The sequence below is a fragment of the Zonotrichia albicollis genome, chromosome W, assembly GCF_047830755.1.
Source record: "Zonotrichia albicollis isolate bZonAlb1 chromosome W, bZonAlb1.hap1, whole genome shotgun sequence".
In the NCBI taxonomy this organism is placed as follows: Eukaryota; Metazoa; Chordata; class Aves; order Passeriformes; family Passerellidae; genus Zonotrichia; species Zonotrichia albicollis.
This window is the reverse complement of record NC_133859.1, coordinates 28,097,470-28,119,397: the sequence shown is the minus strand read 5'-3', so window position 1 is coordinate 28,119,397 and position 21,928 is coordinate 28,097,470.

Genomic DNA, 21,928 nt, shown 5'->3' with positions numbered 1-21,928 from the left:
GTGCCCCCTAAGGTTCTGGGAACCACCCTGCGTATCGTAAATTTTCAGGAGCCAGCCGGACACTCGCAGTCACAGGCCCCCAAACACAAACTACCGCCCTTTTCCCTGGAAGTCAAACTGACCTGCCCATCGTCTGTCTGGCAGATTGCAGGAGCCACTTGCCTCTATCCAACCAGCCCGACTCGGCACTGGTGCCCCCTAAGGTTCGGGGAACCATCCTGCGTATCGTGGATTTTCAGGAGCCAGCAGGCCACTCCCAGCCACAGGCCCCCGAACACAAACCACGGCCATTTTCCCTGGAAAAAAAACTCAGCTACCCCGCTTCTGGATGGTAGATTGCAGGACCCACTTTGTACTATCATACCAGCCCGACTTGGCACTGGTGCCACCTTTCATCTGGGAACCATCCTGTGTATCGTGGATTTTCAGGAGCCAGCCGGCCACTCCCAGCCACAGGCCCCCAAACACAAACCACGGCCCTTTTCCCTGGAAGTAAAACTGACCTGCCCATCTCTTGGATGGCAGATTGCAGTAGCCCCTTGCCTCTATCAAACCAGCCCGACTTGGCACTAGTGCCACCTTTCATCTGCAAACCATCCTGTGTATCGTGGATTTTTAGGAGCCAGCCGGCCACCCCCAGCCACAGGCCCCCAAACACAAACCACGGCCTTTTTCTCTGGCAAACAAAAGTCACCCGACCCGCTTCTGGCTGGCAGATTTCAGGAGGCACTTGGCTTTATCAAACCAGCCCGACATGGCACTGGTGCCCCCTTGGGTCTGGGAACCATCCTGCGTATCGTGGATTTTCAGGAGCCAGCCGGCCACTCCCAGCCACAAGCCCCTGAACACAAACCACGGCCCTTTTCCTTGGAAAACCAATCTCAGCTGCCCCGCTTCTGGCTGGCAGATTGCTGGAGCCACTTGCCTCTATCAAACCAGCCCGACTCGGCACTGGTGCCACCTTTCATCTGGGAACCATCCTGCGTATCGTGGATTTTCAGGAGCCAGCAGGCCACTCCCAGCCACTGGCCCCCGAACACACACAACGGCCCTTATCCTTGGAAAAAAAACTCAGCTGCCCCGCTTCTGGCTGGCAGATTGCAGGAGCCACTTGCCTCTATCCAACCAGCCCGACTTGGCACTGGTGCCCCCTAAGGTTCGGGGAACCATCCTGCGCCGCGTGGATTTTCTGGAGCCAGCCGGCCACTCCCAGCCACAGGCCCCCAAACAAAAACCACGGCCATTTTCCCTGGAAAAAAAACTCAGCTACCCCGCTTCTGGATGGTAGATTGCAGGACCCACTTTGTACTATCATACCAGCCCGACTTGGCACTGGTGCCAACTTTCATCTGGTAACCACCCTGCGTATCGTGAATTTTCAGGAGCCAGCCGGCCACTCCCAGCCACAGGCCCCCAAACACAAACCACGGCCCTTTTCCCTGGAAGTAAAACTGACCTGCCCATCTGCTGGATGGCAGATTGCAGTAGCCCCTTGCCTCTATCAAACCAGCCCGACTTGGCACTGGTGCCATCTTTCATCTGCGAACCATCCTGTGTATCGTGGATTTTTAGGAGCCAGCCGGCCACTCCCAGCCACAGGCCCCCAAACACAAACCACGGCCCTTTTCCCTGGCAAACACAACTCACCCGCCCCGCTTCTGGCTGGCAGATTGCAGGAGCCACTTGCCTCTATCAAACCAGCCCGACTCGGCACTGGTGCCACCTTTCATCTGGGAACCATCCTGTGTATCGTGGATTTTTAGGAGCCAGCCGGCCACTCCCAGCCACAGGCCCCCAAACACAAACCACGGCCCTTTTCCCTGGCAAACAAAACTCACCCGCCCCGCTTCTGGCTGGCAGATTGCTGGAGCCACTTGCCTCTATCAAACCAGCCCGACTTGGCACTGGTGCCACCTTTCCTCTGGGAACCATCCTGCGTAACGTGGATTTTCAGGAGCCAGCCGGCCACTCAAAGCCACAGGCCCCCGAACAAAAACCACAGCCCTTTTCCCTGGCAAACAAAACTCACCCGCCCTGCTTCTGGCTGGCAGATTGCAGGAGCCACTTGCCTCTATCAAACCACCCCGACTCGGCACTGGTGCCACCTTTCCTCGGTGAACCATCCTGCGTATCGTGGATTTTCAGGAGCCAGCCGGCCAATCCCAGCAACAGGCCCCAAACACATACAACGGCCATTTTCCCAGGAAAAAAAACTTAGCTACCCCGCTTCTGGATGGTAGATTGCAGGAGCCACTTTGTACTGTCATACCAGTCCGATTTGTCAATGGTGCCACTTGGGTCTGGGAACCATCCTGCGTATCGTGGATTTTCAGGAGCCAGCCGGCCACTCCCAGCCACAGGCCCCGAAACACAAACCACGGCCCTTTTCCCTGGCAAACAAAACTCACCCGCCCCGCTTCTGGCTGGCAGATTGAAGGAGCCACTTGCCTCTATCAAACCAGCCCAACTTGGCACTGGTGCCACCTTTCCTCTGGGAACCATCCAGTGTATCGTGGATTTTCAGGAGCCAGCCGGCCTCTCTCAACCACAGGCCCCCAATCACAAACAACCGCCTTTTTCCCTGGCAAACAAAACTCACCCGCCCCGCTTCTGGCTGGCAGATTGCAGGAGCCACTTGCCTCTATCAAACCAGCCCGACTTGGCACTGGTGCCACCTTTCCTCGGTGAACCATCCTGCGTAACGTGGATTTTCAGGAGCCAGCCGGCCACTCGCAGTCACAGGTCCCAAAACACAAACTATGGCCCTTTTCCCTGGAAGTCAAACTGAGCTTCCCATCTTCTGTCTGGCAGATTGCAGCAGCCACTTGGCTCTATCCAACCAGCCCGACTTTGCACTGGTGCCCCCTAAGGTTCTGGGAACCACCCTGCGTATCGTGAATTTTCAGGAGCCAGCCGGCCACTCGCAGTCACAGGCCCCCAAACACAAACTACCGCCCTTTTCCCTGGAAGTCAAACTGACCTGCCCATCGTCTGTCTGGCAGATTGCAGGAGCCACTTGCGTCTATCCAACCAGCCCGACTCGGCACTGGTGCCCCCTAAGGTTCGGGGAATCATCCTGCGCCGCGTGGATTTTCTGGAGCCAGCCGGCCACTCCCAGCCACAGGCCCCCGAACACAAACCACGGCCATTTTCCCTGGAAAAAAAACTCAGCAACCCGCTTCTGGATGGTAGATTGCAGGACCCACTTTGTACTATCATACCAGCCCGACTTGGCACTGGTGCCAACTTTCATCTGGTAACCACCCTGCGTATCGTGAATTTTCAGGAGCCAGCCGGCCACTCCCAGCCACAGGCCCCCAAACACAAACCACGGCCCTTTTCCCTGGAAGTAAAACTGACCTGCCCATCTGCTGGATGGCAGATTGCAGTAGCCCCTTGCCTCTATCAAACCAGCCCGACTTGGCACTGGTGCCACCTTTCATCTGCGAACCATCCTGTGTATCGTGGATTTTTAGGAGCCAGCCGGCCACTCCCAGCCACAGGCCCCCAAACACAAACCACGGCCCTTTTCCCTGGCAAACACAACTCACCCGCCCCGCTTCTGGCTGGCAGATTGCAGGAGCCACTTGCCTCTATCAAACCAGCCCGACTCGGCACTGGTGCCACCTTTCATCTGGGAACCATCCTGCGTATCGTGGATTTTAAGGAGCCAGCCGGCCACTCCCAGCCACAGGCCCCCAAACACAAACCACGGCCCTTTTCCCTGGCAAACAAAACTCACCCGCCCCGCTTCTGGCTGGCAGATTGCTGGAGCCACTTGCCTCTATCAAACCAGCCCGACTTGGCACTGGTGCCACCTTTCCTCTGGGAACCATCCTGCGTAACGTGGATTTTCAGGAGCCAGCCGGCCACTCAAAGCCACAGGCCCCCGAACAAAAACCACGGCCCTTTTCCCTGGCAAACAAAACTCACCCGCCCTGCTTCTGGCTGGCAGATTGCAGGAGCCACTTGCCTCTATCAAACCAGCCCGACTCGGCACTGGTGCCACCTTTCCTCTGGGAACCATCCGGCGTAACGTGGATTTTCAGGAGCCAGCAGGCCACTTCCAGCCACAGGCCCCCGAACAAAAACCACGGCCGTTTTCCCTGGCAAACAAAACTCACCCGCCCGGCTTCTGGCTGGCAGATTGCAGGAGCCACTTGGCTTTATCAAACCAGCCCAACTCGGCACTGGTGCCCCCTTGGGTCTGGGAACCATCCTGCGTATTTTGGATTTTCAGGAGCCAGCCGGCCACTCGCAGCCACAGGCCCCCAAACACAAACTACGGCCCTTTTCCCTGGCAAACAAAACTCACCCGCCCCGCTTCTGGCTGGCAGATTGCAGGAGCCACCTGCCTCTATCAAACCAGCCCGACTCGGCACTCGTGCCCCCTTGGGTCTGGGAACCATCCTGCGCGGCTTGGATTTTCAGGAGCCAGCCGGCCACTCTCAGCCACAAGCCCCTGAACACAAACCACGGCCCTTTTCCTTGGAAAACCAATCTCAGCTGCCCCGCTTCTGGCTGGCAGATTGCTGGAGCCACTTGCCTCTATCAAACCAGCCCGACTCGGCACTGGTGCCACCTTTCATCTGGGAACCATCCTGCGTATCGTGGATTTTCAGGAGCCAGCAGGCCACTCCCAGCCACTGGCCCCCGAACACAGACAACGGCCCTTATCCTTGGAAAAAAAACTCAGCTGCCCCGCTTCTGGCTGGCAGATTGCAGGAGCCACTTGCCTCTATCCAACCAGCCCGACTCGGCACTGGTGCCCCCTAAGGTTCGGGGAACCATCCTGCGCCGCGTGGATTTTCTGGAGCCAGCCGGCCACTCCCAGCCACAGGCCCCCAAACAACAACCACGGCCATTTTCCCTGGAAAAAAAACTCAGCTACCCCGCTTCTGGATGGTAGATTGCAGGACCCACTTTGTACTATCATACCATCCCCACTTGGCACTGGTGCCAACTTTCATCTGGGAACCACCCTGCGTATCGTGAATTTTCAGGAGCCAGCCGGCCACTCCCAGCCACAGGCCCCCAAACACAAACCACGGCCCTTTTCCCTGGAAGTAAAACTGACCTGCCCATCTGCTGGATGGCAGATTGCAGTAGCCCCTTGCCTCTATCAAACCAGCCCGACTTGGCACTGGTGCCACCTTTCATCTGCGAACCATCCTGTGTATCGTGGATTTTTAGGAGCCAGCCGGCCACTCCCAGCCACAGGCCCCCAAACACAAACCACGGCCCTTTTCCCTGGCAAAAACAACTCACCCGCCCCGCTTCTGGCTGGCAGATTGCAGGAGCCACTTGCCTCTATCAAACCAGCCCGACTCGGCACTTGTGCCACCTTTCATCTGGGAACCATCCTGTGTATCGTGGATTTTCAGGAGCCAGCCGGCCACTCCCAGCCACAGGCCCCCAAACACAAACCACAGCCCTTTTCCCGGGCAAACAAAACTCACCCGCCCCGCTTCTGGCTGGCAGATTGCAGGAGCCACTTGCCTCTATCAAACCAGCCCGACTTGGCACTGGTGCCACCTTTCCTCTGGGAACCATCCTGCGTAACGTGGATTTTCAGGAGCCAGCCGGCCACTCAAAGCCACAGGCTCCCGAACACAAACCACGGCCCTTTTCCCTGGCAAACAAAACTTACCCGCCCTGCTTCTGGCTGGCAGATTGCAGGAGCCACTTGCCTCTATCAAACCAGCCCGACTCGGCACTGGTGCCCCCTTGGGTCTGGGAACCATCTGCGTATTGTGGATTTTCAGGAGCCAGCCGGCCACTCGCAGCCACAGGCCCCCAAACACAAACTATGGCCCTTTTCCCTGGCAAAAAAACTCACCCGCCACACTTCTGGCTGGCAGATTGCAGGAGACACTTGCCTTTATCAAACCAGCCCGACTTGGCACTGCTGCCACCTTTCATCTGGGAACCATCCTGCGTATCGTGGATTTTCAGGAGCCAGCCGGCCACTCCCAGCCACAGGCCCCCAAACACATACAACGGCCCTTTTCCCTGGCAAACAAAACTCACCCGCCCCGCTTCTGGCTGGCAGATTGCAGGAGCCACTTGCCTCTATCAAACCAGCCCAACTTGGCACTGGTGCCACCTTTCCTCTGGGAACCATCCAGTGTATCGTGGATTTTCAGGAGCCAGCCGGCCTCTCTCAGCCACAGGCCCCCAGTCACAAACAACCGCCTTTTTCCCTGGCAAACAAAACTCACCCGCCCCGCTTCTGGCTGGCAGATTGCAGGAGCCACTTGCCTCTATCAAACCATCCCGACTTGGCACTGGTGCCACCTTTCCTCGGTGAACCATCCTGCGTAACGTGGATTTTCAGGAGCCAGCCGGCCACTCGCAGTCACAGGTCCCCAAACACAAACTATGGCCCTTTTCCCTGGAAGTCAAACTGAGCTTCCCATCTTCTGTCTGGCAGATTGCAGGAGCCACTTGGCTCTATCCAACTAGCCCGACTTTGCACTGGTGCCCCCTAAGGTTCTGGGAACCACCCTGCGTATCGTGAATTTTCAGGAGCCAGCCGGCCGCTCGCAGTCACAGGCCCCCAAACACAAACTACCGCCCTTTTCCCTGGAAGTCAAACTGACCTGCCCATCGTCTGTCTGGCAGATTGCAGGAGCCACTTGCGTCTATCCAACCAGCCCGACTCGGCACTGGTGCCCCCTAAGTTTCGGGGAATCATCCTGCGCCGCGTGGATTTTCTGGAGCCAGCCGGCCACTCCCAGCCACAGGCCCCCGAAACCAAACCACGGCCATTTTCCCTGGAAAAAAAACTCAGCTACCCCGCTTCTGGATGGTAGATTGCAGGACCCACTTTGTATTATCATACCAGACCGACTTGGCACTGGTGCCAACTTTCATCTGGGAACCACCCTGCGTATCGTGAATTTTCCGGAGCCAGCCGGCCACTCCCAGACACAGGCCCCCAAACAAAAACCACGGCCCTTTTCCCTGGAAGTAAAACTGACCTGCCCATCTTTTGGATGGCAGATTGCAGTAGCCCCTTGCCTCTATCAAACCAGCCCGACTTGGCACTAGTGCCACCTTTCATCTGCAAACCATCCTGTGTATCGTGGATTTTTAGGAGCCAGCCGGCCACCCCCAGCCACAGGCCCCCAAACACAAACCACGGCCTTTTTCCCTGGCAAACAAAAGTCACCCGACCCGCTTCTGGCTGGCAGATTGCAGGAGGCACTTGGCTTTATCAAACCAGCCCGACTTGGCACTGGTGCCCCGTTGGGTCTGGGAACCATCCTGCGTATCGTGGATTTTCAGGAGCCAGCCGGCCACTCCCAGCCACAAGCCCCTGAACACAAACCACGGCCCTTTTCCTTGGAAAACCAATCTCAGCTGCCCCGCTTCTGGCTGGCAGATTGCTGGAGCCACTTGCCTCTATCAAACCAGCCCGACTCGGCACTGGTGCCACCTTTCATCTGGGAACCATCTTGCGTATCGTGGATTTTCAGGAGCCAGCAGGCCACTCCCAGCCACTGGCCCCCGAACACTGACAACGGCCCTTATCCTTGGAAAAAAAACTCAGCTGCCCCGCTTCTGGCTGGCAGATTGCAGGAGCCACTTGCCTCTATCCAACCAGCCCGACTCGGCACTGGTGCCCCCTAAGTTTCGGGGAATCATCCTGCGCCGCGTGGATTTTCTGGAGCCAGCCGGCCACTCCCAGCCACAGGCCCCCGAACACAAACCACGGCCATTTTCCCTGGAAAAAAAACTCAGCTACCCCGCTTCTGGATGGTAGATTGCAGGACCCACTTTGTATTATCATACCAGACCGACTTGGCACTGGTGCCAACTTTCATCTGGGAACCACCCTGCGTATCGTGAATTTTCCGGAGCCAGCCGGCCACTCCCAGACACAGGCCCCCAAACACAAACCACGGCCCTTTTCCCTGGAAGTAAAACTGACCTGCCCATCTTTTGGATGGCAGATTGCAGTAGCCCCTTGCCTCTATCAAACCAGCCCGACTTGGCACTAGTGCCACCTTTCATCTGCAAACCATCCTGTGTATCGTGGATTTTTAGGAGCCAGCCGGCCACCCCCAGCCACAGGCCCCCAAACACAAACCACGGCCTTTTTCCCTGGCAAACAAAAGTCACCCGACCCGCTTCTGGCTGGCAGATTGCAGGAGGCACTTGGCTTTATCAAACCAGCCCGACTTGGCACTGGTGCCCCCTTGGGTCTGGGAACCATCCTGCGTATCGTGGATTTTCAGGAGCCAGCCGGCCACTCCCAGCCACAAGCCCCTGAACACAAACCACGGCCCTTTTCCTTGGAAAACCAATCTCAGCTGCCCCGCTTCTGGCTGGCAGATTGCTGGAGCCACTTGCCTCTATCAAACCAGCCCGACTCGGCACTGGTGCCACCTTTCATCTGGGAACCATCCTGCGTATCGTGGATTTTCAGGAGCCAGCAGGCCACTCCCAGCCACTGGCCCCCGAACACAGACAACGGCCCTTATCCTTGGAAAAAAAACTCAGCTGCCCCGCTTCTGGCTGGCAGATTGCAGGAGCCACTTGCCTCTATCCAACCAGCCCGACTCGGCACTGGTGCCCCCTAAGGTTCGGGGAACCATCCTGCGCCGCGTGGATTTTCTGGAGCCAGCCGGCCACTCGCAGCCACAGGCCCCCAAACAACAACCACGGCCATTTTCCCTGGAAAAAAAACTCAGCTACCCCGCTTCTGGATGGTAGATTGCAGGACCCACTTTGTACTATCATACCAGCCCGACTTGGCACTGGTGCCAACTTTCATCTGGGAACCACCCTGCGTATCGTGAATTTTCAGGAGCCAGCCGGCCACTCCCAGCCACAGGCCCCCAAACACAAACCACGGCCCTTTTCCCTGGAAGTAAAACTGACCTGCCCATCTGCTGGATGGCAGATTGCAGTAGCCCCTTGCCTCTATCAAACCAGCCCGACTTGGCACTGGTGCCACCTTTCATCTGCGAACCATCCTGTGTATCGTGGATTTTTATGAGCCAGCCGGCCACTCCCAGCCACAGGCCCCCAAACACAAACCACGGCCCTTTTCCCTGGCAAAAACAACTCACCCGCCCCGCTTCTGGCTGGCAGATTGCAGGAGCCACTTGCCTCTATCAAACCAGCCCGACTCGGCACTTGTGCCACCTTTCATCTGGGAACCATCCTGTGTATCGTGGATTTTCAGGAGCCAGCCGGCCACTCCCAGCCACAGGCCCCCAAACACAAACCACGGCCCTTTTCCCGGGCAAACAAAACTCACCCGCCCCGCTTCTGGCTGGCAGATTGCAGGAGCCACTTGCCTCTATCAAACCAGCCCGACTTGGCACTGGTGCCACCTTTCCTCTGGGAACCATCCTGCGTAACGTGGATTTTCAGGAGCCAGCCGGCCACTCAAAGCCACAGGCCCCCGAACACAAACCACGGCCCTTTTCCCTGGCAAACAAAACTTACCCGCCCTGCTTCTGGCTGGCAGATTGCAGGAGCCACTTGCCTCTATCAAACCAGCCCGACTCGGCACTGGTGCCCCCTTGGGTCTGGGAACCATCTGCGTATTGTGGATTTTAAGGAGCCAGCCGGCCACTCGCAGCCACAGGCCCCCAAACACAAACTATGGCCCTTTTCCCTGGCAAAAAAACTCACCCGCCCTGCTTCTGGCTGGCAGATTGCAGGAGACACTTGCCTTTATCAAACCAGCCCGACTTGGCACTGCTGCCACCTTTCATCTGGGAACCATCCTGCGTATCGTGGATTTTCAGGAGCCAGCCGGCCACTCCCAGCCACAGGCCCCCAAACACATACAACGGCCCTTTTCCCTGGCAAACAAAACTCACCCGCCCCGCTTCTGGCTGGCAGATTGCAGGAGCCACTTGCCTCTATCAAACCAGCCCAACTTGGCACTGGTGCCACCTTTCCTCTGGGAACCATCCAGTGTATCGTGGATTTTCAGGAGCCAGCCGGCCTCTCTCAGCCACAGGCCCCCAGTCACAAACAACCGCCTTTTTCCCTGGCAAACAAAACTCACCCGCCCCGCTTCTGGCTGGCAGATTGCAGGAGCCACTTGCCTCTATCAAACCAGCCCGACTTGGCACTGGTGCCACCTTTCCTCGGTGAACCATCCTGCGTAACGTGGATTTTCAGGAGCCAGCCGGCCACTCGCAGTCACAGGTCCCCAAACACAAACTATGGCCCTTTTCCCTGGAAGTCAAACTGAGCTTCCCATCTTCTGTCTGGCAGATTGCAGGAGCCACTTGGCTCTATCCAACTAGCCCGACTTTGCACTGGTGCCCCCTAAGGTTCTGGGAACCACCCTGCGTATCGTGAATTTTCAGGAGCCAGCCGGCCACTCGCAGTCACAGGCCCCCAAACACAAACTACCGCCCTTTTCCCTGGAAGTCAAACTGACCTGCCCATCGTCTGTCTGGCAGATTGCAGGAGCCACTTGCGTCTATCCAACCAGCCCGACTCGGCACTGGTGCCCCCTAAGTTTCGGGGAATCATCCTGCGCCGCGTGGATTTTCTGGAGCCAGCCGGCCACTCCCAGCCACAGGCCCCCGAACAAAAACCACGGCCATTTTCCCTGGAAAAAAAACTCAGCTACCCCGCTTCTGGATGGTAGATTGCAGGACCCACTTTGTATTATCATACCAGACCGACTTGGCACTGGTGCCAACTTTCATCTGGGAACCACCCTGCGTATCGTGAATTTTCCGGAGCCAGCCGGCCACTCCCAGACACAGGCCCCCAAACAAAAACCACGGCCCTTTTCCCTGGAAGTAAAACTGACCTGCCCATCTTTTGGATGGCAGATTGCAGTAGCCCCTTGCCTCTATCAAACCAGCCCGACTTGGCACTAGTGCCACCTTTCATCTGCAAACCATCCTGTGTATCGTGGATTTTTAGGAGCCAGCCGGCCACCCCCAGCCACAGGCCCCCAAACACAAACCACGGCCTTTTTCCCTGGCAAACAAAAGTCACCCGACCCGCTTCTGGCTGGCAGATTGCAGGAGGCACTTGGCTTTATCAAACCAGCCCGACTTGGCACTGGTGCCCCGTTGGGTCTGGGAACCATCCTGCGTATCGTGGATTTTCAGGAGCCAGCAGGCCACTCCCAGCCACTGGCCCCCGAACACTGACAACGGCCCTTATCCTTGGAAAAAAAACTCAGCTGCCCCGCTTCTGGCTGGCAGATTGCAGGAGCCACTTGCCTCTATCCAACCAGCCCGACTCGGCACTGGTGCCCCCTAAGTTTCGGGGAATCATCCTGCGCCGCGTGGATTTTCTGGAGCCAGCCGGCCACTCCCAGCCACAGGCCCCCGAACACAAACCACGGCCATTTTCCCTGGAAAAAAAACTCAGCTACCCCGCTTCTGGATGGTAGATTGCAGGACCCACTTTGTATTATCATACCAGACCGACTTGGCACTGGTGCCAACTTTCATCTGGGAACCACCCTGCGTATCGTGAATTTTCCGGAGCCAGCCGGCCACTCCCAGACACAGGCCCCCAAACACAAACCACGGCCCTTTTCCCTGGAAGTAAAACTGACCTGCCCATCTTTTGGATGGCAGATTGCAGTAGCCCCTTGCCTCTATCAAACCAGCCCGACTTGGCACTAGTGCCACCTTTCATCTGCAAACCATCCTGTGTATCGTGGATTTTTAGGAGCCAGCCGGCCACCCCCAGCCACAGGCCCCCAAACACAAACCACGGCCTTTTTCCCTGGCAAACAAAAGTCACCCGACCCGCTTCTGGCTGGCAGATTGCAGGAGGCACTTGGCTTTATCAAACCAGCCCGACTTGGCACTGGTGCCCCCTTGGGTCTGGGAACCATCCTGCGTATCGTGGATTTTCAGGAGCCAGCCGGCCACTCCCAGCCACAAGCCCCTGAACACAAACCACGGCCCTTTTCCTTGGAAAACCAATCTCAGCTGCCCCGCTTCTGGCTGGCAGATTGCTGGAGCCACTTGCCTCTATCAAACCAGCCCGACTCGGCACTGGTGCCACCTTTCATCTGGGAACCATCCTGCGTATCGTGGATTTTCAGGAGCCAGCAGGCCACTCCCAGCCACTGGCCCCCGAACACAGACAACGGCCCTTATCCTTGGAAAAAAAACTCAGCTGCCCCGCTTCTGGCTGGCAGATTGCAGGAGCCACTTGCCTCTATCCAACCAGCCCGACTCGGCACTGGTGCCCCCTAAGGTTCGGGGAACCATCCTGCGCCGCGTGGATTTTCTGGAGCCAGCCGGCCACTCGCAGCCACAGGCCCCCAAACAACAACCACGGCCATTTTCCCTGGAAAAAAAACTCAGCTACCCCGCTTCTGGATGGTAGATTGCAGGACCCACTTTGTACTATCATACCAGCCCGACTTGGCACTGGTGCCAACTTTCATCTGGGAACCACCCTGCGTATCGTGAATTTTCAGGAGCCAGCCGGCCACTCCCAGCCACAGGCCCCCAAACACAAACCACGGCCCTTTTCCCTGGAAGTAAAACTGACCTGCCCATCTGCTGGATGGCAGATTGCAGTAGCCCCTTGCCTCTATCAAACCAGCCCGACTTGGCACTGGTGCCACCTTTCATCTGCGAACCATCCTGTGTATCGTGGATTTTTATGAGCCAGCCGGCCACTCCCAGCCACAGGCCCCCAAACACAAACCACGGCCCTTTTCCCTGGCAAAAACAACTCACCCGCCCCGCTTCTGGCTGGCAGATTGCAGGAGCCACTTGCCTCTATCAAACCAGCCCGACTCGGCACTTGTGCCACCTTTCATCTGGGAACCATCCTGTGTATCGTGGATTTTCAGGAGCCAGCCGGCCACTCCCAGCCACAGGCCCCCAAACACAAACCACGGCCCTTTTCCCGGGCAAACAAAACTCACCCGCCCCGCTTCTGGCTGGCAGATTGCAGGAGCCACTTGCCTCTATCAAACCAGCCCGACTTGGCACTGGTGCCACCTTTCCTCTGGGAACCATCCTGCGTAACGTGGATTTTCAGGAGCCAGCCGGCCACTCAAAGCCACAGGCCCCCGAACACAAACCACGGCCCTTTTCCCTGGCAAACAAAACTTACCCGCCCTGCTTCTGGCTGGCAGATTGCAGGAGCCACTTGCCTCTATCAAACCAGCCCGACTCGGCACTGGTGCCCCCTTGGGTCTGGGAACCATCTGCGTATTGTGGATTTTAAGGAGCCAGCCGGCCACTCGCAGCCACAGGCCCCCAAACACAAACTATGGCCCTTTTCCCTGGCAAAAAAACTCACCCGCCCTGCTTCTGGCTGGCAGATTGCAGGAGCCACTTGCCTCTATCAAACCAGCCCGACTTGGCACTGGTGCCACCTTTCCTCGGTGAACCATCCTGCGTAACGTGGATTTTCAGGAGCCAGCCGGCCACTCGCAGTCACAGGTCCCCAAACACAAACTATGGCCCTTTTCCCTGGAAGTCAAACTGAGCTTCCCATCTTCTGTCTGGCAGATTGCAGGAGCCACTTGGCTCTATCCAACTAGCCCGACTTTGCACTGGTGCCCCCTAAGGTTCTGGGAACCACCCTGCGTATCGTGAATTTTCAGGAGCCAGCCGGCCACTCGCAGTCACAGGCCCCCAAACACAAACTACCGCCCTTTTCCCTGGAAGTCAAACTGACCTGCCCATCGTCTGTCTGGCAGATTGCAGGAGCCACTTGCGTCTATCCAACCAGCCCGACTCGGCACTGGTGCCCCCTAAGTTTCGGGGAATCATCCTGCGCCGCGTGGATTTTCTGGAGCCAGCCGGCCACTCCCAGCCACAGGCCCCCGAACACAAACCACGGCCATTTTCCCTGGAAAAAAAACTCAGCTATCCCGCTTCTGGATGGTAGATTGCAGGACCCACTTTGTATTATCATACCAGACCGACTTGGCACTGGTGCCAACTTTCATCTGGGAACCACCCTGCGTATCGTGAATTTTCCGGAGCCAGCCGGCCACTCCCAGACACAGGCCCCCAAACAAAAACCACGGCCCTTTTCCCTGGAAGTAAAACTGACCTGCCCATCTTTTGGATGGCAGATTGCAGTAGCCCCTTGCCTCTATCAAACCAGCCCGACTTGGCACTAGTGCCACCTTTCATCTGCAAACCATCCTGTGTATCGTGGATTTTTAGGAGCCAGCCGGCCACCCCCAGCCACAGGCCCCCAAACACAAACCACGGCCTTTTTCCCTGGCAAACAAAAGTCACCCGACCCGCTTCTGGCTGGCAGATTGCAGGAGGCACTTGGCTTTATCAAACCAGCCCGACTTGGCACTGGTGCCCCGTTGGGTCTGGGAACCATCCTGCGTATCGTGGATTTTCAGGAGCCAGCCGGCCACTCCCAGCCACAAGCCCCTGAACACAAACCACGGCCCTTTTCCTTGGAAAACCAATCTCAGCTGCCCCGCTTCTGGCTGGCAGATTGCTGGAGCCACTTGCCTCTATCAAACCAGCCCGACTCGGCACTGGTGCCACCTTTCATCTGGGAACCATCTTGCGTATCGTGGATTTTCAGGAGCCAGCAGGCCACTCCCAGCCACTGGCCCCCGAACACTGACAACGGCCCTTATCCTTGGAAAAAAAACTCAGCTGCCCCGCTTCTGGCTGGCAGATTGCAGGAGCCACTTGCCTCTATCCAACCAGCCCGACTCGGCACTGGTGCCCCCTAAGTTTCGGGGAATCATCCTGCGCCGCGTGGATTTTCTGGAGCCAGCCGGCCACTCCCAGCCACAGGCCCCCGAACACAAACCACGGCCATTTTCCCTGGAAAAAAAACTCAGCTACCCCGCTTCTGGATGGTAGATTGCAGGACCCACTTTGTATTATCATACCAGACCGACTTGGCACTGGTGCCAACTTTCATCTGGGAACCACCCTGCGTATCGTGAATTTTCCGGAGCCAGCCGGCCACTCCCAGACACAGGCCCCCAAACACAAACCACGGCCCTTTTCCCTGGAAGTAAAACTGACCTGCCCATCTTTTGGATGGCAGATTGCAGTAGCCCCTTGCCTCTATCAAACCAGCCCGACTTGGCACTAGTGCCACCTTTCATCTGCAAACCATCCTGTGTATCGTGGATTTTTAGGAGCCAGCCGGCCACCCCCAGCCACAGGCCCCCAAACACAAACCACGGCCTTTTTCCCTGGCAAACAAAAGTCACCCGACCCGCTTCTGGCTGGCAGATTGCAGGAGGCACTTGGCTTTATCAAACCAGCCCGACTTGGCACTGGTGCCCCCTTGGGTCTGGGAACCATCCTGCGTATCGTGGATTTTCAGGAGCCAGCCGGCCACTCCCAGCCACAAGCCCCTGAACACAAACCACGGCCCTTTTCCTTGGAAAACCAATCTCAGCTGCCCCGCTTCTGGCTGGCAGATTGCTGGAGCCACTTGCCTCTATCAAACCAGCCCGACTCGGCACTGGTGCCACCTTTCATCTGGGAACCATCTTGCGTATCGTGGATTTTCAGGAGCCAGCAGGGCACTCCCAGCCACTGGCCCCCGAACACAGACAACGGCCCTTATCCTTGGAAAAAAAACTCAGCTGCCCCGCTTCTGGCTGGCAGATTGCAGGAGCCACTTGCCTCTATCCAACCAGCCCGACTCGGCACTGGTGCCCCCTAAGGTTCGGGGAACCATCCTGCGCCGCGTGGATTTTCTGGAGCCAGCCGGCCACTCCCAGCCACAGGCCCCCAAACAAAAACCACGGCCATTTTCCCTGGAAAAAAAACTCAGCTACCCCGCTTCTGGATGGTAGATTGCAGGACCCACTTTGTACTATCATACCAGCCCGACTTGGCACTGGTGCCAACTTTCATCTGGTAACCACCCTGCGTATCGTGAATTTTCAGGAGCCAGCCGGCCACTCCCAGCCACAGGCCCCCAAACACAAACCACGGCCCTTTTCCCTGGAAGTAAAACTGACCTGCCCATCTGCTGGATGGCAGATTGCAGTAGCCCCTTGCCTCTATCAAACCAGCCCGACTTGGCACTAGTGCCACCTTTCATCTGCAAACCATCCTGTGTATCGTGGATTTCTAGGAGCCAGCCGGCCACCCCCAGCCACAGGCCCCCAAACACAAACCACGGCCTTTTTCCCTGGCAAACAAAAGTCACCCGACCCGCTTCTGGCTGGCAGATTGCAGGAGGCACTTGGCTTTATCAAACCAGCCCGACTTGGCACTGGTGCCCCCTTGGGTCTGGGAACCATCCTGCGTATCGTGGATTTTCAGGAGCCAGCCGGCCACTCAAAGCCACAGGCCCCCGAACAAAAACCACGGCCCTTTTCCCTGGCAAACAAAACTCACCCGCCCTGCTTCTGGCTGGCAGGTTGCAGGAGCCACTTGCCTCTATCAAACCAGCCCGACTCGGCACTGGTGCCACCTTTCCTCTGGGAACCATCTGGCGTAACGTGGATTTTCAGGAGCCAGCAGGCCACTTCCGGCCACTGGCCCCCGAACAAAAACCACGGCCGTTTTCCCTGGCAAACAAAACTCACCCGCCCGGCTTCTGGCTGGCAGATTGCAGGAGCCACTTGGCTTTATCAAACCAGCCCAACTCGGCACTGGTGCCCCCTTGGGTCTGGGAACCATCCTGCGTATTTTGGATTTTCAGGAGCCAGCCGGCCACTCGCAGCCACAGGCCCCCAAACACAAACTACGGCCCTTTTCCCTGGCAAACAAAACTCACCCGCCCCGCTTCTGGCTGGCAGATTGCAGGAGCCACCTGCCTTTATCAAACCAGCCCGACTCGGCACTCGTGCCCCCTTGGGTCTGGGAACCATCCTGCGCGGCGTGGATTTTCAGGAGCCAGCCGGCCACTCCCCGCCACAAGCCCCTGAACACAAACCACGGCCCTTTTCCTTGGAAAACCAATCTCAGCTGCCCCGCTTCTGGCTGGCAGATTGCTGGAGCCACTTGCCTCTATCAAACCAGCCCGACTCGGCACTGGTGCCACCTTTCATCTGGGAACCATCCTGCGTATCGTGGATTTTCAGGAGCCAGCAGGCCACTCCCAGCCACTGGCCCCCGAACACAGACAACGGCCCTTATCCTTGGAAAAAAAGCTCAGCTGCCCCGCTTCTGGCTGGCAGATTGCAGGAGCCACTTGCCTCTATCCAACCAGCCCGACTCGGCACTGGTGCCCCCTAAGGTTCGGGGAACCATCCTGCGCCGCGTGGATTTTCAGGAGCCAGCCGGCCACTCCCAGCCACAGGCCCCCAAACAAAAACCACGGCCATTTTCCCTGGAAAAAAAACTCAGCTACCCCGCTTCTGGATGGTAGATTGCAGGACCCACTTTGTACTATCATACCAGCCCGACTTGGCACTGGTGCCAACTTTCATCTGGGAACCACCCTGCGAATCGTGAATTTTCAGGAGCCAGCCGGCCACTCCCAGCCACAGGCCCCCAAACACAAACCACGGCCCTTTTCCCTGGAAGTAAAACTGACCTGCCCATCTGCTGGATGGCAGATTGCAGTAGCCCCTTGCCTCTATCAAACCAGCCCGACTTGGCACTGGTGCCACCTTTCATCTGCGAACCATCCTGTGTATCGTGGATTTCTAGGAGCCAGCCGGCCACTCCCAGCCACAGGCCCCCAAACACAAACCACGGCCTTTTTCCCTGGCAAACACAACTCACCCGCCCCGCTTCTGGCTGGCAGATTGCAGGAGCCACTTGCCTCTATCAAACCAGCCCGACTTGGCACTGGTGCCACCTTTCCTCTGGGAACCATCCTGCGTAACGTGGATTTTCAGGAGCCAGCCGGCCACTCAAAGCCACAGGCCCCCGAACAAAAACCACGGCCCTTTTCCCTGGCAAACAAAACTCACCCGCCCTGCTTCTGGCTGGCAGATTGCAGGAGCCACTTGCCTCTATCAAACCAGCCCGACTCGGCACTGGTGCCACCTTTCATCTGGGAACCATCCTGCGTATCGTGGATTTTCAGGAGCCAGCAGGCCACTCCCAGCCACTGGCCCCCGAACACAGACAACGGCGCTTATCCTTGGAAAAAAAACTCAGCTGCCCCGTTTCTGGCTGGCAGATTGCAGGAGCCACTTGCCTCTATCCAACCAGCCCGACTCGGCACTGGTGCCCCCTAAGGTTCGGGGAACCATCCTGCGCCGCGTGGATTTTCTGGAGCCAGCCGGCCACTCCCAGCCACAGGCCCCCAAACAAAAACCACGGCCATTTTCCCTGGAAAAAAAACTCAGCTACCCCGCTTCTGGATGGTAGATTGCAGGACCCACTTTGTACTATCATACCAGCCCGACTTGGCACTGGTGCCAACTTTCATCTGGTAACCACCTTGCGTATCGTGAATTTTCAGGAGCCAGCCGGCCACTCCCAGCCACAGGCCCCCAAACACAAACCACGGCCCTTTTCCCTGGAAGTAAAACTGACCTGCCCATCTGCTGGATGGCAGATTGCAGTAGCCCCTTGCCTCTATCAAACCAGCCCGACTTGGCACTGGTGCCACCTTTCATCTGCGAACCATCCTGTGTATCGTGGATTTTTAGGAGCCAGCCGGCCACTCCCAGCCACAGGCCCCCAAACACAAACCACGGCCCTTTTCCCTGGCAAACACAACTCACCCGCCCCGCTTCTGGCTGGCAGATTGCAGGAGCCACTTGCCTCTATCAAACCAGCCCGACTCGGCACTGGTGCCACCTTTCATCTGGGAACCATCCTGTGTATCGTGGATTTTCAGGAGCCAGCCGGCCACTCCCAGCCACAGGCCCCCAAACAAAAACCACGGCCCTTTTCCCGGGCAAACAAAACTCACCCGCCCCGCTTCTGGCTGGCAGATTGCTGGAGCCACTTGCCTCTATCAAACCAGCCCGACTTGGCACTGGTGCCACCTTTCCTCTGGGAACCATCCTGCGTAACGTGGATTTTCAGGAGCCAGCCGGCCACTCAAAGCCACAGGCCCCCGAACAAAAACCACGGCCCTTTTCCCTGGCAAACAAAACTCACCCGCCCTGCTTCTGGCTGGCAGATTGCAGGAGCCACTTGCCTCTATCAAACCAGCCCGACTCGGCACTGGTGCCCCCTTGGGTCTGGGAACCATCTGCGTATTGTGGATTTTCAGGAGCCAGCCGGCCACTCGCAGCCACAGGCCCCCAAACACAAACTATGGCCCTTTTCCCTGGCAAACAAAATTCACCCGCCACACTTCTGGCTGGCAGATTGCAGGAGACACTTGCCTCTATCAAACCAGCCCGACTTGGCACTGCTGCCACCTTTCATCTGGGAACCATCCTGCGTATCGTGGATTTTCAGGAGCCAGCCGGCAACTCCCAGCCACAGGACCCCAAACACATACAACGGCCATTTTCCCAGGAAAAAAAACTTAGCTACCCCGCTTCTGGATGGTAGATTGCAGGAGCCACTTTCTACTATCATACCAGCCCGACTTGGCACTGGTGCCAACTTTCATCTTGGAACCACCCTGCGTATCGTGAATTTTCATTAGCCAGCCGGCCACTCCCAGCCACAGGTCCCCAAACACATACAACGGCCCTTTTCCCTGGAAAAAAAACTCAGCTGCCCCGCCTCTGGATGGTTGATTGCAGGAGCCACTTTCTACTATCATACCAGTCTAAATTGTCAGTGGTGCCACTTGGGTCTGGGAATCATCCTGCGTATCGTGGATTTTCAGGAGCCAGCCGGCCACTCCCAGCCACAGGACCCCAAACACATACAACGGCCCTTTTCCCTGGAAAAAAAACTCAGCTGCCGTGCTTCTGGATGGTAGATTGCAGGAGCCACTTTGTACTATCATACGAGTCCGATTTGTCAATGGTGCCACTTGGGTCTGGGAATCATCCGGCGTATCGTGGATTTTCAGGAGCCAGCCGGCCACTCCCAGCCACAGGCCCCAAACACATACGACGGCCCTTTTCCCTGGAAAAAAAACTCAGCTGCCGCGCCTCTGGATGGTAGATTGCAGGAGTCACTTTGTACTGTCATACCAGCCCGACTTGTCAATGGTGCCACTTGGGTCTGGGAATCATCCAGCGTATCGTGGATTTTCGGGAGCCAGCCGGCCACACCCAGCCACAGGCCCCCAAACACAAACCACGGCCCTTTTCCCTGGAAGTAAAACTGACCTGCCCATCTGCTGGATGGCAGATTGCAGTAGCCCCTTGCCTCTATCAAACCAGCCCGACTTGGCACTAGTGCCACCTTTCATCTGCAAACCATCCTGTGTATCGTGGATTTTTAGGAGCCAGCCGGCCACCCCCAGCCACAGGCCCCCAAACACAAACCACGGCCTTTTTCCCTGGCAAACAAAAGTCACCCGACCCGCTTCTGGCTGGCAGATTGCAGGAGGCACTTGGCTTTATCAAACCAGCCCGACTTGGCACTGGTGCCCCCTTGGGTCTGGGAACCATCCTGCGTATCGTGGATTTTCAGGAGCCAGCCGGCCACTCAAAGCCACAGGCCCCCGAACAAAAACCACGGCCCTTTTCCCTGGCAAACAAAACTCACCCGCCCTGCTTCTGGCTGGCAGGTTGCAGGAGCCACTTGCCTCTATCAAACCAGCCCGACTCGGCACTGGTGCCACCTTTCCTCTGGGAACCATCTGGCGTAACGTGGATTTTCAGGAGCCAGCAGGCCACTTCCAGCCACTGGCCCCCGAACAAAAACCACGGCCGTTTTCCCTGGCAAACAAAACTCACCCGCCCGGCTTCTGGCTGGCAGATTGCAGGAGCCACTTGGCTTTATCAAACCAGCCCAACTCGGCACTGGTGCCCCCTTGGGTCTGGGAACCATCCTGCGTATTTTGGATTTTCAGGAGCCAGCCGGCCACTCGCAGCCACAGGCCCCCAAACACAAACTACGGCCCTTTTCCCTGGCAAACAAAACTCACCCGCCCCGCTTCTGGCTGGCAGATTGCAGGAGCCACCTGCCTTTATCAAACCAGCCCGACTCGGCACTCGTGCCCCCTTGGGTCTGGGAACCATCCTGCGCGGCGTGGATTTTCAGGAGCCAGCCGGCCACTCCCCGCCACAAGCCCCTGAACACAAACCACGGCCCTTTTCCTTGGAAAACCAATCTCAGCTGCCCCGCTTCTGGCTGGCAGATTGCTGGAGCCACTTGCCTCTATCAAACCAGCCCGACTCGGCACTGGTGCCACCTTTCATCTGGGAACAATCCTGCGTATCGTGGATTTTCAGGAGCCAGCAGGCCACTCCCAGCCACTGGCCCCCGAACACAGACAACGGCCCTTATCCTTGGAAAAAAAGCTCAGCTGCCCCGCTTCTGGCTGGCAGATTGCAGGAGCCACTTGCCTCTATCCAACCAGCCCGACTCGGCACTGGTGCCCCCTAAGGTTCGGGGAACCATCCTGCGCCGCGTGGATTTTCAGGAGCCAGCCGGCCACTCCCAGCCACAGGCCCCCAAACAAAAACCACGGCCATTTTCCCTGGAAAAAAAACTCAGCTACCCCGCTTCTGGATGGTAGATTGCAGGACCCACTTTGTACTATCATACCAGCCCGACTTGGCACTGGTGCCAACTTTCATCTGGGAACCACCCTGCGAATCGTGAATTTTCAGGAGCCAGCCGGCCACTCCCAGCCACAGGCCCCCAAACACAAACCACGGCCCTTTTCCCTGGAAGTAAAACTGACCTGCCCATCTGCTGGATGGCAGATTGCAGTAGCCCCTTGCCTCTATCAAACCAGCCCGACTTGGCACTGGTGCCACCTTTCATCTGCGAACCATCCTGTGTATCGTGGATTTCTAGGAGCCAGCCGGCCACTCCCAGCCACAGGCCCCCAAACACAAACCACGGCCTTTTTCCCTGGCAAACACAACTCACCCGCCCCGCTTCTGGCTGGCAGATTGCAGGAGCCACTTGCCTCTATCAAACCAGCCCGACTTGGCACTGGTGCCACCTTTCCT